The sequence below is a fragment of the Prionailurus bengalensis genome, chromosome X (genome assembly GCF_016509475.1).
Source record: "Prionailurus bengalensis isolate Pbe53 chromosome X, Fcat_Pben_1.1_paternal_pri, whole genome shotgun sequence".
Classification (NCBI taxonomy): domain Eukaryota; kingdom Metazoa; phylum Chordata; class Mammalia; order Carnivora; family Felidae; genus Prionailurus; species Prionailurus bengalensis.
The window spans coordinates 8,496,646-8,523,426 of NC_057361.1; the positions used below are offsets into that span (position 1 = coordinate 8,496,646).

Sequence of the window (26,781 nt, forward strand, 5' to 3'; positions counted from 1 at the left end):
AAAATAAAAAGCTTCTGCACAGCGAAGGAAACAATCAGCAAAACCAAAAGGCAAACCAACAGAATGGGAGAAGATATTTGCAAACGACATATCAGAAAAAGGGTTAGTATCCAAAATCTACAAAAAACTTACCAAACTCAACACCCAGAAAGCAAATACTCCAGTGAAGAAATGGGCAGAAGACATGAACAGACACTTCTCCAAAGAAGACATCCAGATGGCCAACTGACACATGAAAAAATGCTCCACATCACTCGTCATCAGGGAAAAAGAAATCAAAACCACAATGAGATACCACCTCATACCTGTCAGAATGGCAAACATTAACAACTCAGGCAACAACAGATGTTGGCAAGGATGTGGAGAAAGAGGATCTCTTTTGCACTGCTGGTGGGAATGCAAACTGGTGCAGCCACTCTGGAAAACAGGATGGAGGTTCCTCAAAAAATTAAAAATAGGACTATCCTATGACCCAGCAATTGAACTACTAGGTATTTATCCAAGGGATACAGGTGTGCTGTTTCGAAGGGGCACATACATCCCAATGCTTATAGCTGCACTATCAGCTTTGACAATAGCCAAAGTATGGGAAGAACCCAAATGTCCATCGATGGATGAATGGATAAAGAAGATGTGGTATATACATATATACACAATGGAGTATTACTCGGCAATCAACAAGAATGAAATCTTGCTATTTGCAACTACATGGATGGAACTAGAGGAGCTTATGCTAAGCGAAATTAGAGAAAGACAAATATATGATTTCACTCATATGAGGACTTTAAGAGACAAAACAGATGAACATAAGGGAAGGGAAGTAAAAGTAATATAAAAACAGGGTGGGGGACAAAACATAAGAGACTCTTAAATATGGAGAACAAACAGAGGGTTACTAGAGAGGTTGTGGGAGGGGGGATGGGCTAAATGGGTCAGGGACATTAAGGAATCTACTCTTGAAATCACTGTTGCACTATATGCTAACTAACTCGGATGTAAATTAAAAATAAATTAATTTTAAAAAACCTCTGCAGGATGAAAACCATTAAGTTTAGTGGCGATAACTAACCAAGGTAGACCAGTTAAATCTGAGCTTATTGGACAGCAAGGGGCAAAAAACCAAAAAGTGCAATATTTAAAGGAATTAAACTAGAAAAATTACCATGAGGATCAATATTTTTAAGGGACCCTCAGCTACAAGGGACTCCAAATTTCCTCCTATTCTTTCACCCACTTTTAGAATCTTCTTTTCAACAATCATGGTTGTACGGGCTGCAATCTATGAACAGTATGCAAGTCGCTTACGTAACAGTATGCAAGTCGCCTGCTGCACAAGCCAGGCCAGTGGGGGCATCAAACAGCTGCTGTGGGCCAGCCGGGGCACAGGAGCTGCATTTCGTGGCACAGTGTGGCATAGTTGCGAGTGGCCTGAAAACAGTGTCTAGCTGTGCTCCTTTCCTGGGGGCCTGTATGGAGCTCCACCAGCACACGACTGTTGTGACATGTACGTTTTATTATTATACGTGTATGGTGAGGCCAAGAGATCAGGAGACAACTGCCATTGAAAAGATAGCTTATTACTGACAGTTCCAAGAGGAGGGGGCACACCGTGCCACTCAGGTCCATGTGGGGGACATACTGGGGCCCGTCAGGAGGCGGAGGGCAGGAGGAAGCCGTGGCCAAGAGCCTTGATTGTGGTTTCCACGGGAAACAATGGGAGAGGCAGGTGAGAAGGCTTTAGATTGGCTAGTGTGAATAATTTCAGCAGGCTCAGGGATGTGTCTAGTGCTTGGTGCCCTAGGGTGATTAGGGCAGGGGAAGAGTGGCCTGGAGTATGAGAGCCCTATAAAAGAGGTAGTTGGGGTAGGGACTGCGGATTGGCTAGCTTGCATATGAAAAGTAAGCCTGCAGGTCCCTAGGCATTGGATAAACCTGGGAGGGCATTTCCCTCTAGGGTCAGCAAGGCTCCAGAGGTCAAATCATCAGAAATACAGAAAACTAAAAAGGCATGATTAACAGCACTGCCCCACTCCATCACAGGACTAACAATTTAGAGGTCTCCCCCACAAAACTCTAGGCGTTTAGGCTTTTCACTTCGTTGTCGAGGACTTCGCACATCTGACAGCTGCTCAATAAACCTGACACCACTTACTAGCCTCATGACCTTTGGCAAAAGACTTATCCCTCTGCACTTCAGCTTCCTTATCAGTGGAGGGAGAATATTAGTAATAAAGGATAATAGCAGTATCAACCACATACGACCGATATGAGAATCGAATGATTGGTTACTATTTATAAAATGTACCGTCAGCACCACGTAAGTGTTGGGTTCTGAAAACGTCAACTGAACTGAAGGCATATCAATTTTGTATTCTGGAATGGGAATGATGAGCTTTTTGTGCATGACCTCGGACTTCTAGGGTTGCGTTTGGTTTTTTTGCCATTAGATTTCGACTGTAGTTGTTTCTTGAAACTGTAAATAATGGTTGGGCAAATCACTAATTTACTTTTTTGCTCTCTCCCAAAGGGAAAAGATAGCTCTGCCCAAATAAATCCTATTCTTGTCAGCTCGTTCTTTCAAAGTGGGTCCTCCTGGCAATGGAACCAAAGGAAGGAGAAGGGGCAGGGGGGCAAGTAACCTTCTGTGGTTTATGGGTAGGTCATGCCCAGGTCCCACCGCCAGTCGCCTAGTTCAAGCAACGTGCCCAACGTTAAGTCTGAGTTTGGGATTCAGCCTTCAGAAAGGTGTGATGGAAGGGCGTGAGAGCTGACTCCCTTTCCTGGAAACGGTGTGCTTTCTCCCCTCCTCACTCACTTCCACCCCAAGCAAAAACAATCCATCACATCTTTGGCCTTAACTTAAGGCTGCTATGGAAAGACTCTCTTTGAGGTCGAAGAGTCTATGAATCTAAGATGCAAAGTTAGGAGGGCTTGCTGGAGGGCAATCCCAAGGATCAGCTGGCATACATCAATCTTTTGAGCAACCACTTTATGCCAAAAGTCAATACACAGACACGTGAGGCTATGGGGTGGAAAGGGTCTCCTTCAGGCAGCAAAAAAAAAAAAAAAAATCATGTATCTGGGGGTAATCAAAAAGAAAAGTTTTTACTACCCGGGGTTCCAGATGAGAAATGAAACAATGACTTGAGAAATGGAGTTGGCAGAGTTTACATAATGATTCATTTCGGATACTAATGGAACTTCAGGAAGGCAAGGAAGACAGACGGGAGGCCCCTCGAGCTCCTTAAGGGGCTTGTGAGCGCTGCAGCTCCACGCAGGTTCTTCGTTCAAATGGCCTTAGTGATCTGATTCATTTCAAGGTTCCTTCTCTTCAGAGTCTGAGAATGTTTAACAATTACTTTGCTTTATCAAAACGGGGGGCATTTCGTGTAATTTTAGAGCCGTGGTTCTCAACCTGGGGCAGTTTTGCCCCAGAGAGGATATGTGACAATGTCTTGAAACATTTTTGGCTGTCACAACAGGGGGAGGGGAGCCTCTAGGGGGTGGAGACCGGGATGCTGTAAACACCTGCAGTACACAAGACAGCCCCTCACAACAAAGAATTATCCAGCTCCGAGTGTCGTAAGTGCAGAATTTAAGAGACTCTAGTTTAGAAGATGCAAGAGTATTTTGCTCAAATTATCTCACTAAATCCTAACAACCCCAAGAGGGAAGTATTATCCTTTCCACTTTGCCACTCACTTGAGGATGGAAACCTGCCAGTTTCAAAAGTGAGCATGACAAAGCCAAGTGTAGACAAGACTGCCTGGTTCCAAAGTGAGTGCTCCTAAACAGTACGCTGTATGCATGGCCCAGAAACCCTACGAATAATTACGTGTGTGTATAGAAAAAGGGAAGGAGATAGTTTCAAATTCTAGTGCCAATTTTGGACATTTGCTTAATTTTTGAAATCTGTGTTGACGTCAAGAATCCCTAAGAAACAGAACAACGCAGTCAAGGCCATACATTGGTAGATGGATTACCAATTTTCAAGGAAACTGCCTTCATGCTAAAACCATATATCAAATATAATTCAATCTTGGATGATTTCGAAGGTCACTTGGGCCTCAGGGTTTCCAACAACTCTTTCCTTGCATCCAGGTCGGTTTAAAGACTTTTAGACATTTGGGATTATTATGAAACATACAAAGTGAAACACAAAACACGCAACATGTGAAAGGTGCACTGCCCATGCAACAGATAATCCTCAGTAAGAGATGAAGAGAAACCATTTTAATGTTTATTTCTTTTTGAGAGAGAGAGAGAGAGAGAGAGAGAGAGAGAGCGCATGAGCAGGGGAGGAGCAGAGAAAGAGGGAGACACGGAATCCAAAGCAGGCTCCAGGCTATGAGCTGTCAGCACAGAACCTGACGTGGGGCTCAAACTCACAAACTGTGAGACCATGACCTGAGCAGAAGTCGGACGCTTAACCAACTGAGCCACCCAGGCGCCCCAGAAGAGAAACCATTTTAAATATGAATGGATGACTACAGGATCCACATCAACAGCAGGTGCCTGTAAGTCTAATTATTGTTTATTTAAGAGAACACAGAATGTTTGAATCCATGTACGGGAAAATTCCACCAGCCAGACTTTAGTTAGGAGTCAAAGATTTACTATATGCGGGGCAAGCTGGCAACGATTTAAGCCATGCTAAAACTTGAGCGGCCTTAAGAATATGGCAAAGGTTCTAACCAACCCTAGGGGCTGGGTTATGCCTGCCATTTTGAAACTGGCTTCATGACCACTTTACTGTTGAGGTTAGAAACTCTGGCTACCCAGGACAAGGGTCTTTTAAGTCTTCGTTACAGTTGTTGATGCCCTATTTGGAACAGGGTTCACTCTGTCGTCCATCTTGTTTGCTTGTTTCGAGCAAGGGCTAATCCTACTATCATTAGTTCTCTGGTGGAACTGAATTTTACATTGACATCTTGACCATCTGAACAGTGTGATTTCGGTCTTGTGAATAACTTGATTGTCGACTGGCCTTTCTGCTTTCTGAACCCAGCCTGTTCCTATGCAATGGTAAGATCAAACCTTTCAACAAATAGAGGAAATGATAAATATTTTATGCCAGACTTACATAATCCAAGTCTTCCAATAGGGCTGAAGCTATTTGGCAGAAATCAAGACACCTCAAACAAACAAGACCTCTGAAGAAATGATCTCGTCACTCTGAAACCCCTTACCAAAAAAAAAATACGTAGATAGCTCATGATTCCATTTATTGTTCAGCTGGAGATCCATCCCAGTGTGAACTAGTCAACTTCTCAGGCTTCGCTCGGCTCAGACACTAGCAAGCTGTGTGACCTGGGGCAAATGCTTTTCCTTCTCTGATTTATTCATCTATAAAATGAAGGAGGAGGAAAGTGCTCTACATGAAACAGGAAGTGATTCTTAGCAACTACAAAAGGCCCATGGCCCTATTATATAATTCTCGGAAACAACAAGAATCTTATTTGGCAAACCAATCAATGTTCAGTTCTCCAAACAATAATGCTTTTCAACAATGTTGGGTTCAAGTAGATATCATGCTTCTTATTTGTAAATATTAGATTGAATAACAGCTCTGTTAATTTCAATAACCCTTAAATTTGCAATACAAAAATTCAGGTAGCTATGTAATTTATTTCCTTCAAAATTTTGTACAGAAGGAGGTAATTCCCTCAGATAAAGCTCTTGGACTTTCGGTTTTTTACATATTTGGGTTTCAAAGTGGCCCATCGAGTATCACTTCTAGATTACAAAACACACCACGTGCGAGCTAACATTTAGAAGTGTAAGCATGGGGGTCAGGTGGACACCCTGACTCGATCCTTCATTTCTAGTGGAGATTTGGAGAAAATTATACCTTAAACTTTAGTCTCAAACGAGAACAAGAGTCCTTAGTTCAGAAGCTGCTCTGAAGGCTGCGTGAGCTGATGTTGGCTCGAGGTAACACCTCCAAATGCAGTTACAAAATGTGAATAATTGTATTTCACTCACAGAGTATCTTACCATCAATGACATGTTTCCTACCAGTTTAAAAAACCGAAATGGAACAAAATAATAACGGATCACGTTTTTGTGAAGCGATGTAAGCATTCCCAATTTAGGAAGGTAAACACGGGTGACGCCCATGTGGATACGCAAGAATGGAGCCACTGTGATTTGCCCTGCAGCCGACCTTCTGTTTTTATTTCTTTTGAAGTCCTGCCTTCAACATAATAAAGAAAAACATGAAAAATGAGCCTGCTCCTACTGGGAGAATTAAGAAATAAACTATGATTTAAGTGTTATTTCATTGTCCTCTGTGGCACTCCTGATTTATATATTGTTTTTGCTTTTTAGGCTGGGACATTATCTCGTTTATATTCATATTTATATCCCTAATGCCTGGCAATTATTGGGCTTGTGATAAAAGGTTACTAACTAGATGTAAATATCCTTCTCCATCCAATAAGCCCTTCTCCATCATCATAGTGGGAAGAATTTAAGTATGATAGCAAGAATTTGTAAAGTACGAATCTGTGAAATTCTATAAAATATAAGTGTGAGGATTAGGGAAGTGTTACGCCCAACCTCACATCTGCTCTTTCCCAAGTTCCATCAGGGTGCTGTTTGCTGTTCAGAGGGTCACAAAGCAAGGGATAATGATGCACATTTGGAAACCCCTTTCAACTAATTCTATTAGGCTTAAGTAATTTCCTTCTCCCATGGCCATTTTTTTTTTTCTTTGAAGGACCGTGTTTTGCTGTTTGTTTTTGGCATTGCTCTTCCCGTCTCCAAGGACTGCCTCAGGTGGCTGCCTGCTTATTTGTGAATTACTTCCCTGCAGCGTCCAAACTCATCTAACAAAAATGGAGGCAACTCGAATGTCCACCACCCCTTCTCTTTTCCGGGTCTACATCCAATGTTCCTTATCTCAAGCCCCAAGAAAAATTTGAGATGGAGATGACCATCTGATTAAATGTTGCGCGTGTCGAATCAATTTCTGGTTCTCTCTCTCTGATAAAGCAGTGCCAGGAAACATAACATGTTTTGGTAAATGAAGAGCGGGGAAAGGACAGCCTCCTAAGTGGGACACCAAATATGTGGGCTTCTTTAGTTAATAAAACAAGGCAGAACTCAAAAGGAAACACCCAAGACGGTTTTTGAAAAGCAAGGGTTACAAGAAAATCTGAGACGTATCAGCCGCCTCGTGTTCTCTGGAGTCATTTGGGCAGCAGAATCCTTGGCCCGTCCAGAGAGGCTAAAAATAGCTTATGGCTCTACACGATGGCATCTCGGTAGTGACTTTCCAATAGAACATGTCACAACAGTTACACTGCAGTGTGAACATGGACGTGAAGAATGCCCTTTGGGGCAAGTCCATCTTCCATGGCAGCAAAAGGTACAGGGGAATTGCAAAGGGGTTCCGGAAAGAAAACGCCCTCACTTCTCAAACTTTAATGGGCACCACGATCACCTGGGAATCTTGCTGATCCTGCGAGTCTGGTGGAGGCCCGAGGTTCTGCACTTGTAGCAATCTCTGAGGTGGTGCTAATGCCACTGGCCCACGGGCCACACTTGGAGGAAGATAACGGAGTATTTCTAAGTGGGGTTGGAGCTCCAGTCCCTTTTCTTTGAAACTTCAGAAACTTTTATAGCAATTTGACATTGCTAAGACAACCAAGTGCCTAATTTTCTATTTTACAAAATGAAAAAAGCTGGTCCTTGCCCAGGCAATCTATGAAGTACAAGCCTAGGGGAAAATCTCCTCCACCAACACAATTTGAGGGCAGGAATCACATCTTATTATCCACTGAACGCCCTGGACCGGGCCATAAAGGGAACTTAGCAAATGTTGTCGAATGAAAGAAATACTGGCCACCTGGTTGTGGTTAGGGATAGGTTCCAAAAGGAGACAGGTCTAAGCTTATGTGGACTTAGACATGCTTAGAAAAAGGCTAGAAGGTTGATGGTAGGCTGACATTTAACTTGGTTTCAAACATTTGCTGAGAACCTCTGCACTATACTTGGGAGACACGAAATTAGGCAAAATGTGGTCCCGGACCTCAGAAAGCTCTATTTATCACCCTGCTACTCACAGTGTAGACCAGCAGCATCACTAGTGGTTAGAAATGCAGAACCCTGGCTGGCCATTACCACACACATGAGAAATGGAGACCTACTGCCCTCCATAGGTGGTTCTCAGCCTTGGCTGAATATTAGAATCACTTAGGGGGCTTTTAAACAATCCCGACACATAGGCCACACCCCAAAGCAATGAAACCAGAACCTCTGGGAGTGGGATCCAGGCATCAGTAGTTCGTAAATCTCCCCCCGTGGCTTCAATGTGCAGTCAGGGCTGAGAACTACTGGTTTGGAGCTCTATCAGGTATATGAAGGTAAAACGTCAGGCTGACGAGTTTGCACTCAATGAATGGATGTTGAACAGCAAACTGCATTTTCAGAATCATACATCAGAAAGGTGATTTGGATCATTGTACCTTAGTTGAGTCAGATGAGGCAGAGAACAGCCATGGGCAAAGTCATCCCGAATGCTATCACAACACTTACACCTTGGAGATGACGGTATAGTCTCTTGTCAAATTCCCTACTTCGGGAGAAACTAAGGGGGTGCACTGTGTGTGCTGGTGACTGGATCTTGTTGGCAGTAGTAGCTGATGTCAAGGGGCTGGCTAGGGTGGTCCCTCTAACAGCTGGATTAAAATCAGGGAAAGCCAGGAGAACACATCTAAGACAAATTCTTTAGGGGAGGGGGAGCGGTGAAATCCAGAGAACAAATGCAAATGTCCAATAGCAGGAGAGAGAAGCAAGATTCGGGAGCTGGAGGAGCGATTCGAACAAGGAAGAAGGGCCTGAGGTAAAAGTCACGGACAACATCAGGGTATAGACTTTTGCCGTAATGGGCAGGCATATGGGTTTATGAGTTGGAATGTGGGCCTGGGGAAGGGTAGGAGGTCAGGATGGGAAACTATGAGCTGAACGGGGAGACTGTTAATCATTAAAATTTCAATTTTGTATATTCTACTGGAGGAATCAGAGGTGACACCTCACAATGTCATGTACACGTTAATTCTCAAGTAAATTAGAAAAGTCCATCTTGTTAGAGCATTTCTTCTGAATCAGGTAAAGCTTGACTATATCTAGAGTTAAAATTAAAGACTTGATAGGGGTGCCTGGGTGGCACAGTTGATTAAGCATCCAATTCTTGATCTCGGCCCAGGTCATGACTTCACAGTTTGTTGAGTTCCAGTCCCGCATCGGGCTCTGCGCTGATGGTGTAGAGCCTGCTTGGGATTCTGTCTCTCCTTCCGTCTGCCCTTCCCGTGCTTGTTCTCTCTCTCTCTCTCTCTCTCTCTCTCTCTCTCTCTCTCTCTCTCAAAATAAATAAACTTTAAAAATAAAAATTAAATAAAATAAAAAATAAAGCCTTGATAGAGTGGAAAATGGGTTCCTTTTGGTCAACCCCAGAGCTTCAGATTTCAGAAGATGCATGTTAATGGGTTGTACTAAGATATCTTGGAACTCTTACCCCCAGGGCCTCAGAACGTGACCTTATTTAGAGATGGGGTCTTTACAGAGGTATTCAAGTTAAAATGACATCATTAGGGTGGGTCCTAATCCAATATGACTACTGGTGGTCTTATAAAATGAGGAAATTTGGACACAGGGGTAGAAACCTCCGAGGAAGAACACCGTGTGAAGAAGATGAAGGCGGACATGAGCTGATGCTTTCACAAGCCCAAGAGATGCCAAACATTGCCAGCAAAGCACCAGAAGCTAGGAGAGAGCCCTAGAACAGGCCTCCTCCAAAAGAATCAGCCTGCAGACACCTCGATCTTGGACTTCCAGCCACCAGAACTGGGAGACAACACATTTCGGTTGTGTCAGCCCTCAGTTCGTGCTACTTTGTTACAGCAACCCTAGCAGACTAATGCCATGAGCTATAGAAGACGATGAAGACACAGTCAAGAGCTGGGAAGTTTCCGTGCTCTAAGATGAAGACAACGTCACCAACGAAAACGATAACTGTTAGTTCAGAATGTGTTTTGTGAGGAAGGACGTGAGAAAGTGTTTTTTAAGCTTCCTTTGTGACGAATCTGACTCAAGTGAGTAGAAAATCCAATCTTGAACAAACAAAATACTTGCTTGAAACTTGTTTAAAGAAGAGCTATGACAGAATGAGATGCTCAAGAAATACGGAAAACAGTCCTTTCTGATTAGAAATGGAGAGCACTTTTACCCTTGAGGCAGTTTACAATTAAGTTTACTAAAGCAGATAATAGATTCCAAAAAGCCAAGGGGGAGGGAATAGAAGGAGTCAGGAAAGGAGGAAGGAGCCAAATGGATGAATAAGGGAAGGAAGAACACAGAATATCAACATGTATTGCACAACCCGTTCTTGAAAAATGTGTCAGCAAGTACCAGGCCAGTTTCAATTGGCAAGTAACTGGCCAGGCTCCTTTGGGTGAGGGGAGCAGTGACACTGAGTTCCATGTGAGCATCGACATGAGTTTAACTATTTCAGAAAGAGGTTTCAAGGGCAGTGAGTGTGTGAAAATGTACTATATTCAGAAGCTACAAAAAAATGCTAAAAAGTATGGCAAAAATCTAAATACATTGGCCTAAATTTAATCGGCTAGAAGTTCCTTCTAAGAATCGTCCTATTTGATCTTTTAAAGTTAGGAATTTGGGGTGCTTTTCGTTTTGTTTTTACAGAGCAACTTCATTTCATCAAAAATAGAAACTAATCTCTCATAATCTTCTTCGTAGTTGGTCTTTGATGGAGTGTATGAATAATGCAAAATTAAGCCTGAGTCCACCACGTTTATCTAAGAGTGGAGGGACCAATGCTTTTGTATAATCTCCCTTCCCGTGGAAATCTACAACGAAAGAAAGTATGATGACACGTAAAAACATAGAAAGGAAAACAAGGCGATGGGAATATGTGGGGAAGCAGGACAGGGGAGGGCAATCCTCATAAGCTGGGCCTTTTGGGTGATCTACTGATACGTATTTACTGAACAGCTACTCTGTGAACGAGACTGTGCTGGGCTCTATTTGGGACGTCGAAACTTTCTGATGGGATCTCTGTACTGAAAGGGCTCATACAGCTGAGAGAGTGATGACAAGGACAAACTTACAAAGATACCTAGAAATACAAGCCAGTTTGAGAATGTGTCCTCTGATGGCATAAACAATTCATTAATTCATTTCAAAGTCACTCATCGATATTTACAGATCTATGCCCATGTACCATGCGTGTTCTAGGTTCTGGGGAAATGGCTTTCGAGAAACAAAGCAGTTGCCCTCATGTAGTGTAGAGTCAGTGGAGACAGAGTGGGAGAAGAGAGGTGGTGATAAATGAACGCATAAATAATGCATAATATGTGAACACTACAAAGAAAAATAAAGCCAGATATCTTAGCCAGTTTGGGCTGCTGTAACAAATACAATAGACTGGGTGGCTTAAATAATAAACATTTATTTCTCACATTATGGGGCCAGAGCACAAAATATGGCTGTTATGCTGATGAAATGAAAGTCCACTGGAGGATGTTGAACGAGGAGGGTAGCGTGCTCTGCATTACCTTTTTTTTTTTTTTTAGTTTTTTTTTTTTTTTTAAGTAATCTCTACATTCAATGTGGGGCTCAAACTCACAACCCTGAGACGCACCACCTGAGCCAGCCAGAAGCCCCTCTACGTTACCTTTTATTTTTTTAAGTTTTTTTATTTTTGAGAGAGAGCGTGTGCATGTGAGTGGGGGAGGGGCACAGAGAGAGGGAGAGAGAAAATCCCAAGCAGGCTCCATGCCCAGCCTGGTCCCACGACCCCGAGATCATGACCTGAGCCAAAAGCAAGTATCAGAAGCTTGACCAACCGAACCACCCAGGGGCCCCTCTGCATTACCTTTTAAGAGGGAAACTAACCCTTCACTCCATCCTTCAACAAACATTTTGAAATCCCTCCTCTGTGCCAAATATAGGCATATCAGACACAGTCCCTGCCTAGTATTATTGCTATCACCCGTCCTTATCATCGAGATTGCCAGCAGCAGCCCTATCAACACCATTATGATCACCACCATCATCAGCAACATCACTCTCCTCCTCCCCCTCCTCCTCCTCAAAATTCTGTTACTTATCATATAACCGGTGCTTGGTGCACTTTCCCAAGTAATAGGCCTAGACCAAACACCTTTCTTGGCAGGAAAGCTGGGGGCATGGGGTCAGTTAGAAATAGGTCTGACTTCCAAGTAGTTCTCAGAGCTCACAAGGTGACTTGAGTCTCAAGGAAGAGCCAAGGGGCCAGGCCATGTGCCAGTGCAAACTGGCCAACCTGTGCCATACCACAGCACGGCTGCCCTCTGACTAGCCAACACTCAGTTGGGCGACTTCCTGCAACAGACCCATTCTTTGTAGACAATAGAGCTTCTCCAAAAGCTAACACTGCCCTCCGCCCCTGCAGACTTACAGTTTCTTGTTTGGGGTCTCCCATGAAAGTACGGCTCCTTGAGGACCAAGGGAAAGAAATTCTCCCAGGACAGGAGATGAGTTACTATTAGGGTGACAAACTATGGCTAACGTGTTACGGTATGATTCTACGGTTGCCCTTATTTCCAGGGATTTAATTTCGGAACCTCAATTTCTTCTCCAAGAAATAAAAATGACTCTGCTTTCGAGTCTTTAGTGCTTCTAGAATATCCTGTTTATTGCTTCCTCTACTGTACTATATTATGCTATTGATCCTAAAATTCCCAAAGAGGGAGACTATGTCTTATCCGCAGCTGTACTCCAATAACTCACTCAGGGTCTGGCACATAGCAAGTGTTCATTAAACGTTTGCAAGAATACATTGTTCTTCCTGCTTCTCCCCCCACAACAATCACATTTTCTGCCCTAGGACATTGCTATTGAAGAATACAAAGACACGGTCATAAAAAGGAAACATAAAGTTATTGCACATCAAGCTTTGCTGATAGAAAAAGAGAAGAAAGAAAAGGAAGAGGAAAGAAGAGAAGTTAGTACCTGTTATTCAGTTGACAGTTTCCTCTATAAATCCTATCACTCACGGAAAAGTTCTCTCTGGAAGCAGATTAAAAGTTTTGAAATTACACTGTCAGAGGCAGTAAGACAACTATGAATAGAACGTAGCATGAATGCTAGATTACTCACAGTGAGAAAGCCCCAACACGGCCACAGAGATAAAACTCTAGGCGTCTGCAGGGGTTACAAATGACACCAAGAGACTGCAAGTTTTTGCCCCACAGCCACAAGAATCTCCTGCATCTTAACAGTTTTGTCTTTGCTTTTACTGTAGTGCAAAACGTATATGGGAAAAGACCCAAAAAATAAAAAATTCACAAAAGAAATGAATAGCGACATTATAAGGAGCCCAAGCATAAATGACATTATTTTAGTGATAATCCTTTAAAACATTGGATGAGCCTCGTGATTCAGCCTAGTGTTACTTATCATGGAAAGACCTGTAAGCACATGGGACTTCATCCTTAAATAGAAAAATGTCATAGGTGCCACCACAGAAACTGGGGATTTGGGATCACGTCACAAGAAAGGACGTTTCTTACCTCCGCCTCGCTAATCAAACCCAGGCTTGTTTTTGAGCAAATCTGAACTCACAAGTTATACATAAGGCTAATATGGCCTCCAAAGGCTTCCACAGATGAGGAAGGACCCAAACTGGGAGCCTACTCTCTAAATCATTCTAGACAGAAATGGCTTGTTGACCCACCACAGCGCGCACTCAAATCACCAAGTTAAAGAAAGCTGGTATGGAACCATCACCAGGAATTATCCGGATGGAGCTACCATTCCTGAGGCCATATGCTCCACATTATTTGCTGCCAAAATTAAAATCCAAGCAATCTGCCTGGGGAATGATGAAGCCTGATCATCAGGCCACTTTAGAGAGAGCCACAGCATGACCTTGAGGCACTATTTATTATTAGTATTTGCTTATTTTCCCCCCAAAGGCTGTGGTTTATCCACAACATCTGGGCTTCATCGTGGACTGGAAAGCTTATGAGAGCCCTCGTGCCGAGTGAGGCAATGGAAACAGAAAATGATGTCGAAGGATTGTCAACAGGCCTTTGGACATTGCCAAATGGCATGTTCTTTTCCAAAGAACATTCAGGATGCAAATAAAAATCAAATAACACTTCTTCTTGGCAAAAGAATGGGCTTAATTTGCTTTTGTTTTCCTCTCTTGCTTTTAACTTGAACTGGTCTGTAGAGGGTTATCAAGTCTAGTTGCCCTCCCAATACAAAGAGCTTTAGCCAGAGTTTGAAAAGGAGAATTGTTACTCCCAAAAAGATGCCCCCTCCCCATGGAGAATTCCAGAGGGAAGTCACGTAAACTCCCTCTGCCTCCAGATTAACTATTTCGGGGCTTTATTGGGTCGTTCCGCCTCTGGCAACTTGTCTGCTTTGGCCATAGTCACTTTTCAGCTGAAGTGACAGGTGCTCACCCTCCCTTCCTCTGAAGAGATCAGACACAAGGGCTCTTCCAGAACTTCGGAGTCCTGCATGCTCCAGCGATTTCAAGGTCATGATCCCCTGATGGCCCATGGTGGAATGAAAAGGGGAGGCAATGCTTTCACCTTACTCTTATATCATTCACGCCCTTGGTCGTCTATGATGAGGCTCTTTTCCTTCTCTGTCACTTCTTCTATTTCCTCAGGTGATTCAAAGTGGTCTAAGGCCTCAGCACTTTTGTACATATTACGTGTGCCCCCTTTCTGCCCTCTGTGCCTTTTGCCTCCTTCTTTGTCCAACTCCAACTCAGCCGTCAAAACGTAGCTCAAACTTCACCTTCCTGCATAAAGAAGACTTCTCTTTCCTTCAGGACAGTATACAGGGCTCTTCCTCCCATAGTAGTCCCTTCACACCTCTGTCACTCACCATAACCACTGATTTACTGATCTGTATCTACCATTAGCACCAAGTATTTTAGGACAGAAAATCAATCTCATCTGCCTTTGTATTCCCAGGCTTGAGCATAACGGGTGTTCGATAACTGTCCGCTCAACAAATTAGGAGTTCACTGTGTTGAAGAAACAAATCAATAGAACAACCAGGCCTGCTCCTTAAAAGCTAAGGAAGAGGCCTGTTTCAAGGTCTCTGTCTTGAAAAATCAGAATGGATCCCTGTAACTTCAGAGCAGAGAGCACCAAATTCTCCAAGTTGGGAGATGAAGAGTACAATATAAAAGGGGTTGGCAAACTTTTTCCTATAAAGGGCCACGGTAGTAAATACCTTTGGCTATGTGAGTTTTAAGGTCGCTGCCTCAGTTTCTCGGGTCTGCTGCTGTAACAGGAAAGAAGCCACAGGCAATACACAAACAAATGGGTGTGGCTGTGTTCCAATAAAACTGTACTGTGCTTCTCTTTTTATTAGATGCTAAATTGAGAGTTACAAAGATGAAAAAGCCAGGGAGGCCATTCAGAAGAGGACATTATGGAGATGATACTCATTTTCGAGAAGATACACTCATCATTCGAAAACAAATGGTTTTGGGGCGCCTGGGTGGCTCAGTCAGTTAAGCGTCCGACTTCGGCTCAGGTCACGATCTTGCGGTCCGTGAGTTCGAGCCCCGCGTCAGGCTCTGGGCTGATGGCTCAGAGCCTGGAGCCTGCTTCTGATTCTGTGTCTTCCTCTCTCTCTGCCCCTCCCCTGTTCATGCTCTGTCTCTCTCTGTCCCAAAAATAAATAAACGTTAAAAAAATTTTTTTTTAATTTTTCAAAAACCAATGGTTTTAATGACCATGAACCAAGTCCCTGTACCCAGTTCTGTGGGTTATTTTAAGTTTGTTGGTGAGACGGAGGGCCTACAGGACAGGAACTGAAATTTTACAGGGCAATACTGCTAGGAAGACCCAGATCAGTCTTTCTTCCACTACGTAATTGTCACATTCCTGTTTATCACACTTAAACAAGAAGTCAAAGCATCACCTGAAAAAAATGTTTTGGGGGCACCTGGGTGGCTCCATCAGTTGGGCGTCCGACTTCGGCTCAGGTCATGATCTCGCGGCTCGTGGGATTGAGCCCCACGTCGGGCGCTGTGCTGCCAGCTCGGAGCCTGGAGCCTGCTTTCAGATTCTGTGTCTCCCTCTTTTTCTGCCCCTCCCCTGCTTGCACTCTGTCTCTCTCTCTCTCTCTGTCTCAAAAATAAGCATTTAAAAAAAATGTTTTTAATACCAAAACGTAGAAAGCTCTGAAGGTCATGCATTTTCCATTTCATTCTTTTTCGATACCAATATGTCCTGTTCAAGTCGTTCATTGTTTAGCATTCTTCTTACGTCTACTACAAATTTCCACCTAAACCACCTATCAGTCAACAAATATCTGTTGAACACTTGCTACAGGCCAGTCACAGTGTCAGATGCAATGACAGTGCTTCTCAAAATTGATCATCCCGAGCAGGGGCCAAATCTCGCCTGCTGCCTGTTTTTGTAAATAAAATGTTATTGGAACGCAGCCACGCCCATTCATTTACATACCTTCTAGGGCTGCTCCGGTGACAGGAGGGCATTGGCTGGGCAGTTGCAACAGAGACTACATGGCCTACAAAGCCTAAAATATTTATGATTTGGCCTCTACAGAAAGTGTTCATCAATCCCTGACCCAAAGTAAAGGACCCAAAACAACATAAATGTCCATCAGTAGGGGACAGGTTAAATAAAATAAGGGACTGCTAGTCTATAATTAATTTCCATATTGTTAGATACTACGAAGCCCTTGAAGAGAAGAAACTTAAAGCCCTTTCATACCCAGAGGTATGAAACTATCGCCATGCTCTGTTAAGTGTAAGCAACTCTGTCCGGATAGCATACTACAGTTTGTATATATCTGGGGGGGGGGGGGGGGGGGGGGGGGGGCGGGTCGGTGGTGAAAGGGACAGGAAGAGAGAGAGAGAGATGCATGCTTACAGATGCATATGATATCAAGGAAGAATAAAAACATATGCAAGAATTTGGTATCAGCGGTGGACTCTGGGTAAGTAAACGTTGGACTCCAGATCGAGAGGGGAGGCACATCTGTTTTGGACCATCTGAATTTTTTAATTGTGTGCACTTATGATCTGTTTAACATCAATAAGCACACAAAAATGAAATAAGTTTTCTTAAGATTTTATTTTTACGTACTCTCTACACCCAACGTGGGACTCGAACTTACAACCCCGAGATTAAGAGTTGCATGTTCTACCGATTGAGCCAGCCAGGCACCCCTGAAATAGTATTTTTAAAAATTAATACATTAAATAAAATCAAGGCTGGCTATTACCTCCAAGAAAATAAAGTTATGTTTGGCCAACCCAAATTTCCAACCAGCTCTGGACAAAAAATGGGCCAGCCCTTCCAACTTTCCCCACCCCCATCCACTTTTCATTCAAAGAAAGGGCGCTGCGGGAGGCCGTGGCCTCCTTGGCTGTCCCTCATGAAAACCGGGGGTACAACATGTGGATGTCCATGCACGTCCAGAGGGCTGACAAGCTCAGGTGAAGGCCGGTGGCAATAGCCACTGGAAGACGGAAGCACTGAAGGGCCAGAGAAGGGATCAGGAGCTCTGAGGGAAGGCCAGGAAGTAAGGAAAACAGGGGTAATGCATCATTACCTCGACTGACCTTCACAACAGCACCCAGAACAAAATGGATAACGGCCACACTGGGGGAATCAGCAAAAAAGCGTGCATGTCAGCCTTTTTCAGAACATGCCAGAAATTATATAAAATGAAAACTGTCTTTTAAAACAGTGGAACTACTGTACGACTTTGGGGAACTGCCCACAGATCTCCAAATCTTTGGATTTGAAAACCAGTCTTGCAGCGTGAAACACCAACGGAAATGGCATGATCCTTCATTCATACATTCTTCAAATGCTCGTGCACAATTTTTTTTTTATTTTTCTTAACTTTTTTTTATTATTCATTTTTGAGAGACAGAGAGAGACAGAGCATGTGCGGGGGAGGGACAGAGAGAAAGGGAAACACAGAATCCGAAGCAGGCTCCAGGCTCTGAGATGTCAGCACAGAGCCCGACGTGGGGCTCGAACCCACAAAACCATGAGATCATGACCTGAGCCCAAGTCAGAAGCTTAACCGACTGAGCCACCCAGGCACCCCACATGTGCACAAATTTTTAAAGCCTGTTAGCATATAACTGATATATCAAGAAAGCACAAAGCTTAGAGCCAACGATCTCACACCATGGGAATACTATTTGGAATTGATTCTCTTTAAAATGAAAAAAAAAACAAACCTTTATCCTTACTTGAATGTTAGGAAAATATAAACAGCATGGAAAACTCAACAAAAATAAAGTTTTAAAAGCCATCCAAATTTCCAGATCCAGGGATCGTTTTATAAATCATTTGATAATCCACACACACAAAATAATTTCTTTACAGTACTAGGTAAAGATTTCAAAGTAGAGCGGCATGTACTAGCCTAGGTGATTTCGAAGTGAAATCTCTGCCCTTTTGGCACTCCAATACCGACAGCGACCTTCCCTCTGGCCCCCACCTTTGAAATGCAATGTCACTCAAGGTTCTCTGGCTATTTTGAGAATAAGCAAATCTCATTACTCGAGACTTTTGCAAACTCATGCCACCCAGAAAAAAGTTAATGCCTTTATGTTAATTTGATTCACTTTCTATTTTTGGAACTTTATTACTTTGAACACATGCCAGTTGTCATTTTTCTAATTTAATTGCCTAATTGTGAAATCTCAAGGCCATGTGTATTTGGACTAATTTCTGCTTTAGGGAGAAAACCCACCACAAATAAGTTATTTAAAAAAAAACACAATGACCCTTGAGCACCTGGAACACATGGATCCTTAAGACCGCATATTAATACCATTTTTAAAAGGCACTGAGCTGAAAATAAAGAAAATACTTTTTATTAGAAAACTCATAAGAAAACAAAAGACATTAAATGAATATATTATTTGAAATAAGTGTTTTCAAGATGTTAAAATTCCTTGAATGATTTAATTACTGACTGTAATTCAGTGATGAAGAGTTGAAATACCCACTTATGAAAAAAAAATCAGGAGGTATCACAATTCCAGACTTCGGGTCACATTACAAAGCTGTAGTCATCAAAACAGTATGGTAGTGGCACAAAAAAAGACACATAGATCAATAGACCAGAATAAAAAACCCCAAAATGAACCCACAACTATATGGTCAATTAACCTTCAACAAAGCAGGAAAGAATATCCACTGAGAAAAAGAGAGTCTCTTCAACAAATGGCGTTGGGAAAACTGGTCAGCTACATGCAAAAGAAAGAAACTGGACCACCTCCTTACATCATACACAAAAACAAACTCAAAATGGATTAAGGACCTAAATGTGAGACCTGAAACCTTAAAAATCCCAGAAGAGAGCAAGGCAGTAATTTCTCTGACATCAGCCACAGGAACATTTTTCTAGATAAGTCCCCTGAGGCAAGAGAAAAAAAGCAAAAATAAACTAATGGACTACAGCAAAATAAAAAGCTTCTGCACAGTGAAAGAAACACCCCACAAAACTAAAAGGCAACTTACAGGATGCGAGAAGATATTTGCAAATGACATACCCAATAAAGGGTCAGTGTCCAGAAGATAGAAAGAACGTAGACAACCCAACACCCCCCAAAATCAAATAATCCAATAAAAAATGGGCAGAAGACACCAACAGACATTTTTCCAAAGAAGACATCCCGATGGCCAACAGACACACGAAAAGAACATCATCAGGGAGATGCAAATTAAAACCATAATGAGATATCACCTCACACCTGTCAGAATGGCTACACGAAAAACGCGAGAAAAAAATAAGTGGCGCCAAGGGTGTGGAGAGAGGGGAACCGGTTCCTCTTGCACTGTCGGTGGGAATGAATGCCAACTGGTGCAGCCGCTATGGAAAACAGTATCAAAGTTCCTCACAAAGTTAAAAACAGAACTGCCCTACACTCCAGTAATCGCACTAACAGGTATTTGCCCAGAAAGTATGAAAACGCCAATTCAAAAAGATATATGCACCCCTATGTTTATAGCAGCATTACGTACAATGGCCAAATCATGGAAGCAGCTCAAGTGTCCATCGATAAAGAAATGGCTAAAGAAGACGCGGTATGTACAAACATATATGCATATATATTTGATGGAATACTAGTCAGTCATTTAAAAAGAATGAAATCTTGCCATTTGCAATGACATGGATGGATAGAACTAGAGAGTATTATGCTAAGCGAAATAAGTCAGTCAAAGACATACCGTATGATTACGCTCATATGTGGAATTTAACAAACAACACAAATGAGCAAAGGAAAGAGAGAGAGAGGGAAACCGAGAAACAGACTCTTGACGATAGAGAATAAACCAATGGTTACCAGAGGGGAGGTGGGTGGGGGGATGGGGGAAATATGTGGTGGAGATTAAGGAGTGCACTTTTATGAAACCCCACAAGATGTATATAATCAGAAGCACATTAATCAAGAGTAAGCATTTCTCTCTTCCAGGCAAGCACACACATAGAAGTACGTATCCACTGGTTAATCAGAAAAATACTCCAATGAGCCAGAACGTTAATGCGTTTATACAAAGACTGGAAATATACTTTGCATATCTTCATCATTTGTAAGAATCAGGAACTTGATCACAGCTACCAGTTCCTCATTCCGTATCACAATTTAAGTCTAGAAGGAACTGGCATAATTTCACATTCATGTTTATACATTAAATCAAGGTGAAGTGAAGTTCTGGAACAAATTCCAGTATTCTTGGAGTCTCCTAGAACTGAAACATTATACCCTTTGATAAGTTATTGTTGATTCGCTTAGAATGATTTCCTGCAGGCCTTATTTTCCAGAACATGTCTCTTAGCATTCTTAGTCTTCATGTCTCATCTTTATATCTGTCTAGGGGTCTAACATATCATACGTGAAAGGTCACAGAGAGTCAGATGCAGCCCCAAAACTACTCTGTTGTAAAACATCTTGCTGACATGTTGCCATTGTCAACAGAAAAATCCTATGAAGAGCCTTTACTTCATGAAAACAAAATGAGAGACAGCAAGAAGAAACAATAAGCCAGTGTTTAGTGCAAGTAAAGGACAATTCAATATAGAGCAAGAAAAGAGTACAGCTTCCAGTTAATTAACTACCTACTTTGGAAAATGATCTTAAAATTTAATATTTTCATTATTAAGTTCTTATGCCCTTCCGTTTGCTTGCTAATCATTATCAAAGAAACAAAATTTTAATAGTAGGTACATCTCTACTTTCCAACCAGAATTTTTTTAATCTTTAGAATAATATCGATTAGAATTCCAACACAAATTTCTCAGAAGAAATAAATTAGAACTATCAGTTATTGAAGTCTTAAAAAAATTGAAGTTAATATTTCAGTTAGATTAATTCAAGAGTCCCTAGGTGCTTAGGTAGAACACCTTTTATTTGGCTTATCCAAAAGAACAACTGGCTTTACTGAGTTCTGGTTTTATGAAATGTTCTTGAGGGGAAAAAAAATACATCACGGCTTCATATTTACTATTAATTAATCTACTAAACAGAGTAAAATTTCCTTCCCAATACCTAATCATGAATATACAAAGACTATTTCACTTTGCGATGAAAAGAAACCTGATTCTTAGCATTCTATGAGGAGTAAATCAGACTTCATGACTGTAAGAAGCAGTAACATTTTTAAACAGCATTAGGTCAATTTCATGGTTGCTTCAGCCTTTTAGTCTTGTACCCAGGCCAAAAGCACAGCTTCTGGAAGCAAATGTTGTGAATCAGATGACAAGTATAATATGCCACTAAAAGCAACAGCCACAGTGGTGTTAGCACTCAGCCAAGTCCCATGCCCTGGACGACTATGTGATGGAGCAGGTATTCAGGGATGACCCACTGGCCAGTCCCCACTGCCTCCTGGGGACTTTTTCCAAGACTCGTCTCTGGAGGAGCAGACTTAGCCCAAAACGTATCCAAGACTGTGACCGTGGCATACAGGAGTAGAACAGACACTGAGTCAGCTGACTAAAGTGTGGTACATATTTTACCAGGAAATAAGGAAATCTCAGGGTACAACTATACTGCGCAGAGTAAGGGTGTGGGTACAGAGAGTTGTCCAATTTTCCTGGTAGTTCTGCTTGGACTAGTCAGTAAGCCTCCAACTCTTGTTTCAAATCACTTGATACAAGTGATTCACATCCACTATTAGAACCATTACAGAATCTTTGGTTGGTGTTATTGTTGCTGTTTAGTTTTTCTTTCATTATCATAAACATAACTCCACAATCCAGCTAGACTTGGAGGGGAGTGTTAGGAAAATATGGAACCCACAGAACTGCAGCGAGAGCACAGAGATTATAGGATATTTCCAGCAGATGGGGGTGAAGGGGTGCCTTCATGAGCTACACAAGCAATGGTCTGGTAGTTAAGATAAAACACAAGTCAAGTGTTGGTCAGCAATAGTGGTCTTCCTGTTGGCCTTGGCATTCCTGGAGCCAAAGCCCTCCACGGCTTCTGCAATATTCCTTCCCTCTTTCACCTTGCCAGAGGCCACATGCTTGCCATCCAACCACTCAGTCTTGGCAGTGGGGATGAAAACCTGGGAAGCATTTGTGTTGGGTCCAGCGTGTGCCATGGACAAGATGCCAGGACCCGTGTGCTTCAGGATGAAATTCTCATCGTCAGATTTCTCCCCATAGATGGACTAGCCACCAGTGCCATTATGGCATGTGCTGGCACAGTCCTGGCACAGAAATTCCCAAATAATCCTGCGAAAGCAGGAACCTTTATCACCAAATCCTTTCTCCCCATTGCTCCGAGCACGAAAGTTTTCTGCTGTCTTTGGAACTTTGTCTGCAACCGGCTCAAAGGAGACATGGCCCAAGGGCTTGCCATCCACGGTGACGTTGAAGAACACGGTGGGGTCGACGGTGGCTGGACAGCACCAGAGCTTCCGGGGCAGTGGCATCTGCAAGGCCACCGTTACAGAGCTCCAGATAAGAAATGTTTTTCTTAGCATCTTTGACTTTGGAGGAGCAACACTGTCCTCTTTAAGTGTCCTACTTATAGGCTCAATACTCAGCTTCAGAAAATTTCTAGAGACAGGATATAGCCTGTACTATCAGTAGCTACTCAGCACTATGTTCTTTCTTTTACGCTGTTCCCAGTATCTCTGAGGCTAGAAGTGTGTGAGCTACCTTCTCCAGGCTTTGTGTCACCGCGGTTCAGAGTGAGGCCACACAAACAGGACACACTCACGGGGCAGGAGAGAAGCCAATGCCCAGCGTGGTGGTGGCAGGCAGGTGTGTGGGCTCTGGCAGATGAGCGATGGGAGGTGTCGCCAGGTGCTTCTGGCCACGGCAGGTAGCTGAGATCACCGGTGGTTCTTTCTTTATGTTACTATCCGCCCCATTTCGATAAAGGTGGCTGCCGGCCTCTCCAGTTCCTTAGTAAGCCTCCAACTCTTGTATCAAATCACTTTCTTCTCGAAATAGCTAAAGGTTTTGTTTTCCAAATAAATCCTGGTTAGTGCAGAATGCCTTAGTCATGACTCAGGTTCATTGTTGGTAGAAGGACCCAGAGGAGGTTATCGGGTTGGGTTCCCATAGGAGCAACCCCGGTACCGACACTGGGCAACAGGCAAAGGCTTAAGAAATCAGACTGAGCTCAGTCTCAGGGATGGCAACTGTCAGTGGGGACTCTGAGGCCGGGCTGGGTACCAGAGGTAAGATTCCAGTCCTTGGCAGGAACAGAACCAATTTGCTTCGGACCTCGCCTCAAAATCCAACGTCGACGTTTGAAACAGTCGTGTACTTCCTCTTCTTGCCAGGCACAACCTTAGCACAAGCAAGATAAAGACTTGCACTAGATTGTGTGAACCGACACAGGGGTGCCATGCTCTCCTAGCTGCTGCCGCAGGAAAGATGGACCACAGCTTTCATGGTGCTGAGAGGTCGCTGGAGACTGGCGGCAACAGTGAAGATTTCCTGGAAGGTCAGAAAAGCACCTGGGGACATGCTGCTATAGTCTCTGACTCACTCGTGTTCATTTTCTCCGCGTGCTAGCTGCTGCTGAGGGCTGTGTCCTCTCCTCCCCATGTTTCCCCACATCCTACAGCTCTACACCCCTTGGAGAGCATGTGGTCCTTCTTTGCGGTCTTTGAAGAACCACTGATCACATTGATGAAAGTTTTACGTTAATTCGTGACTAGTTAAAAGTGCTAAACAGAAACTCACTTAAACTTTCTGGAACTTGGCTTTCTCTTTCATTAAAGCGTGATGCTAATCCTATCACCCCAGATTTGGGTGAGGATTAAATGAAACATTCTATGTTATAAGGGCTTTAGAATGTAAAGTATTACCAGGAAAATTCACTGTAATCACATCTGTATAAAAATGTCTACCAAATACTTCCATGAGCCTTCTGCAAAGCCACGCACTAAACAAAGGAAGTAAAGGCCCTCAGAGCAGAAAAGGATTGCAAAGCATAACAAAAGCCAGAATTAAAAACAAAACAAGACTGTTTTGTTTCTTTAAAAATAATATCACCAGCCAAAACTGTTTGACTTTCAAAGTCACAGCTTAGAGCATGCTCAAACAATTTCTAAAATGTGGAAACATTTGTGGAACTTGTGGGAAAACACAATTTCCAAGAGCTTTAGTCAGAACAAACCCACGAGAAATAACAATGTCCACATCGGCGCAGACACACAGCAGCGCGCACCCATCCCCAGCGTGGCCCGGCCCACCCAGGATGTAGGCCTTAGAGCACTTGGTGACAACACTGATCAATGGCGTTTCATGGACAAATCTTAGAGAACTGGCTCAAGGTTTCTCCAGACATCCCGAATTGCAATGTTTGGAACACGGAGTCTCAGCTCGCGTTCCCCTACAAGTGGACCCTGAGACAAGGATGTGAATGTATACAGTTTATTTGGGAGGGGAGTCAGCGAAGGGGCAGACATCGGTAGAGGTGCGTTATCAAACAAGTCACTTCTGTGGCCACTGGGGCCCGATCCCATCAGAGAGTGCTGGGAGACAGTGTGGACCACGCCGCACATTTGCCCCAGCTCTCCGGCGCCTCCCCATCCAACACTTGCCCAGGGCTCCTTTCATAGGCGTTAACTCCCTAGCACTGCCCCTCATCCGAAGAAAAACCAAAAAGAGCCCTCAGGAGCAGGGCTTCAGGTGTTCCTGCTGAAGGCTCTCTGGGTGTGGAGCAAATGCCGAGGGAAAACAAAGAATGACCCGGCCCCAAATGGCCGAGGGTCACGGTGGAGAAACCGTGACTTAGACGATGAGAATGCTAAAAGGCTAACACGGAAAGCAAAAGACGCGCATCACCTTGTAAAGGACGCCGCAGGCGGCTGGGTTAAATGCGGGGGCGGGGGGGGGGTGTAGCAGAGCCAGAAGGCTTTCACAAGGTTTTGTTCACTAGAAATTTCTCTCCTCTCCCTACGTTTGAATAATACATAGAACTGATGTAAGGTGATTAAATCCAAAGCTCGGACTGCAGCTCCAACCGCAACACTACCATACCATGGAACGTTTCCACTGCTGATTTCTAGAGGCTGCGGTGGGCGGAGGAGTGTCTACACCACGGTGGCCTCTCCCACCCACACTCCCCCATCCTAACGGAGGTCTGGGCAGCCCCACGTTTTCTTCAGCGTATGCTGCTTAGAACCAGTCCCGGGGGTTCCTCCTACCACCTCTGTCCTTCATACTTCTTCGCTCAAATCTCTGCTTAAACCATCCAGGGGTCTCCAGCTTCCTCCCACAGAGGACTCAACAGGCACTTCCGTTGGTCGCCACTAAGCCTTCATTCCATGACATTTCGTTTTCTCACATTGAAAAAGTTGGCTTCACAGCAGCCTAGGAATGTGGTGCAAATGCAGAAAGAGAAAAGATCTGAATAAAATGCAGAGCAAAAATACTAAAAATAAATTTCTTGTTTACAGCAAGCTCGAGTCTGGAGTAAAAGTAAAATGAAACATATGTTAGAGACCTTCCAATAATGGGTCTTGGATCAAGAGGGAAAAGGAGGAGGACACGTTGAGAGGAGGGCCCTGAAAGTGACACAAGGGCTCGTGAATTGTGACATGAAACTTATATCCATGTAAGTGACCAGCAGAATCGGAAGCAAGCAGACAAACGCTCAGTTACATGAGTGGCACAGAAAAAATCCTCCCCTTTTATTCCTGAGTCTCCAAGAGATGGAAAAACCAGCAAGTCTTACACTTATTAATCCACAGCTGAGGTTTTCAGAAGCAAAGTCAAGTCAGCAATGAGATCGGGGGCATAAGAGTTTTTCCTCCCATTTGACAAATGCACGTGATTTGTCTTACATGTTATCATACGGGATATAAATACTTGATACACTTAATATGCACTTGCCGTCTGGGCTGATGGCCGGCGAGGACCACAACACGACGATGAGGATAATGCTGGCGGAGGTGATGGTTAACAACTGAGTGCTTACTGTGTGCCAGGAATTATGAAAAACATTTATAAGTGTCACTGCTTCAGTCTCTCATGATGCAACTGTAAGATACTATTATTATCCCACTATACAGTGCTGAAACTGAGGCTTGGCATTTCAGAATGAATAAACGGTGGCTCTTAGAATTTATCCAGATCTGTCTGGGGAGCCCACAAGCATACCATCTCTCCGGTGGTGGCATTTGGAAAAGAGTATTACTTTGATGCACAATTTAAAAAATGTTAAATCTATAACTTTTAATGTAGGAATTATTTAAATTCTATGCCTCTAGGTTA

The 26,781-nt window shown here is 43.3% G+C and overlaps 1 pseudogene; it reads right to left on the reverse strand.

The window, feature by feature from the left end:
• Positions 1-21,250: 21,250 nt before the first annotated feature.
• On the reverse strand, positions 21,251-26,159 carry LOC122477343 (annotated as a pseudogene).
• Positions 26,160-26,781: the final 622 nt, after the last annotated feature.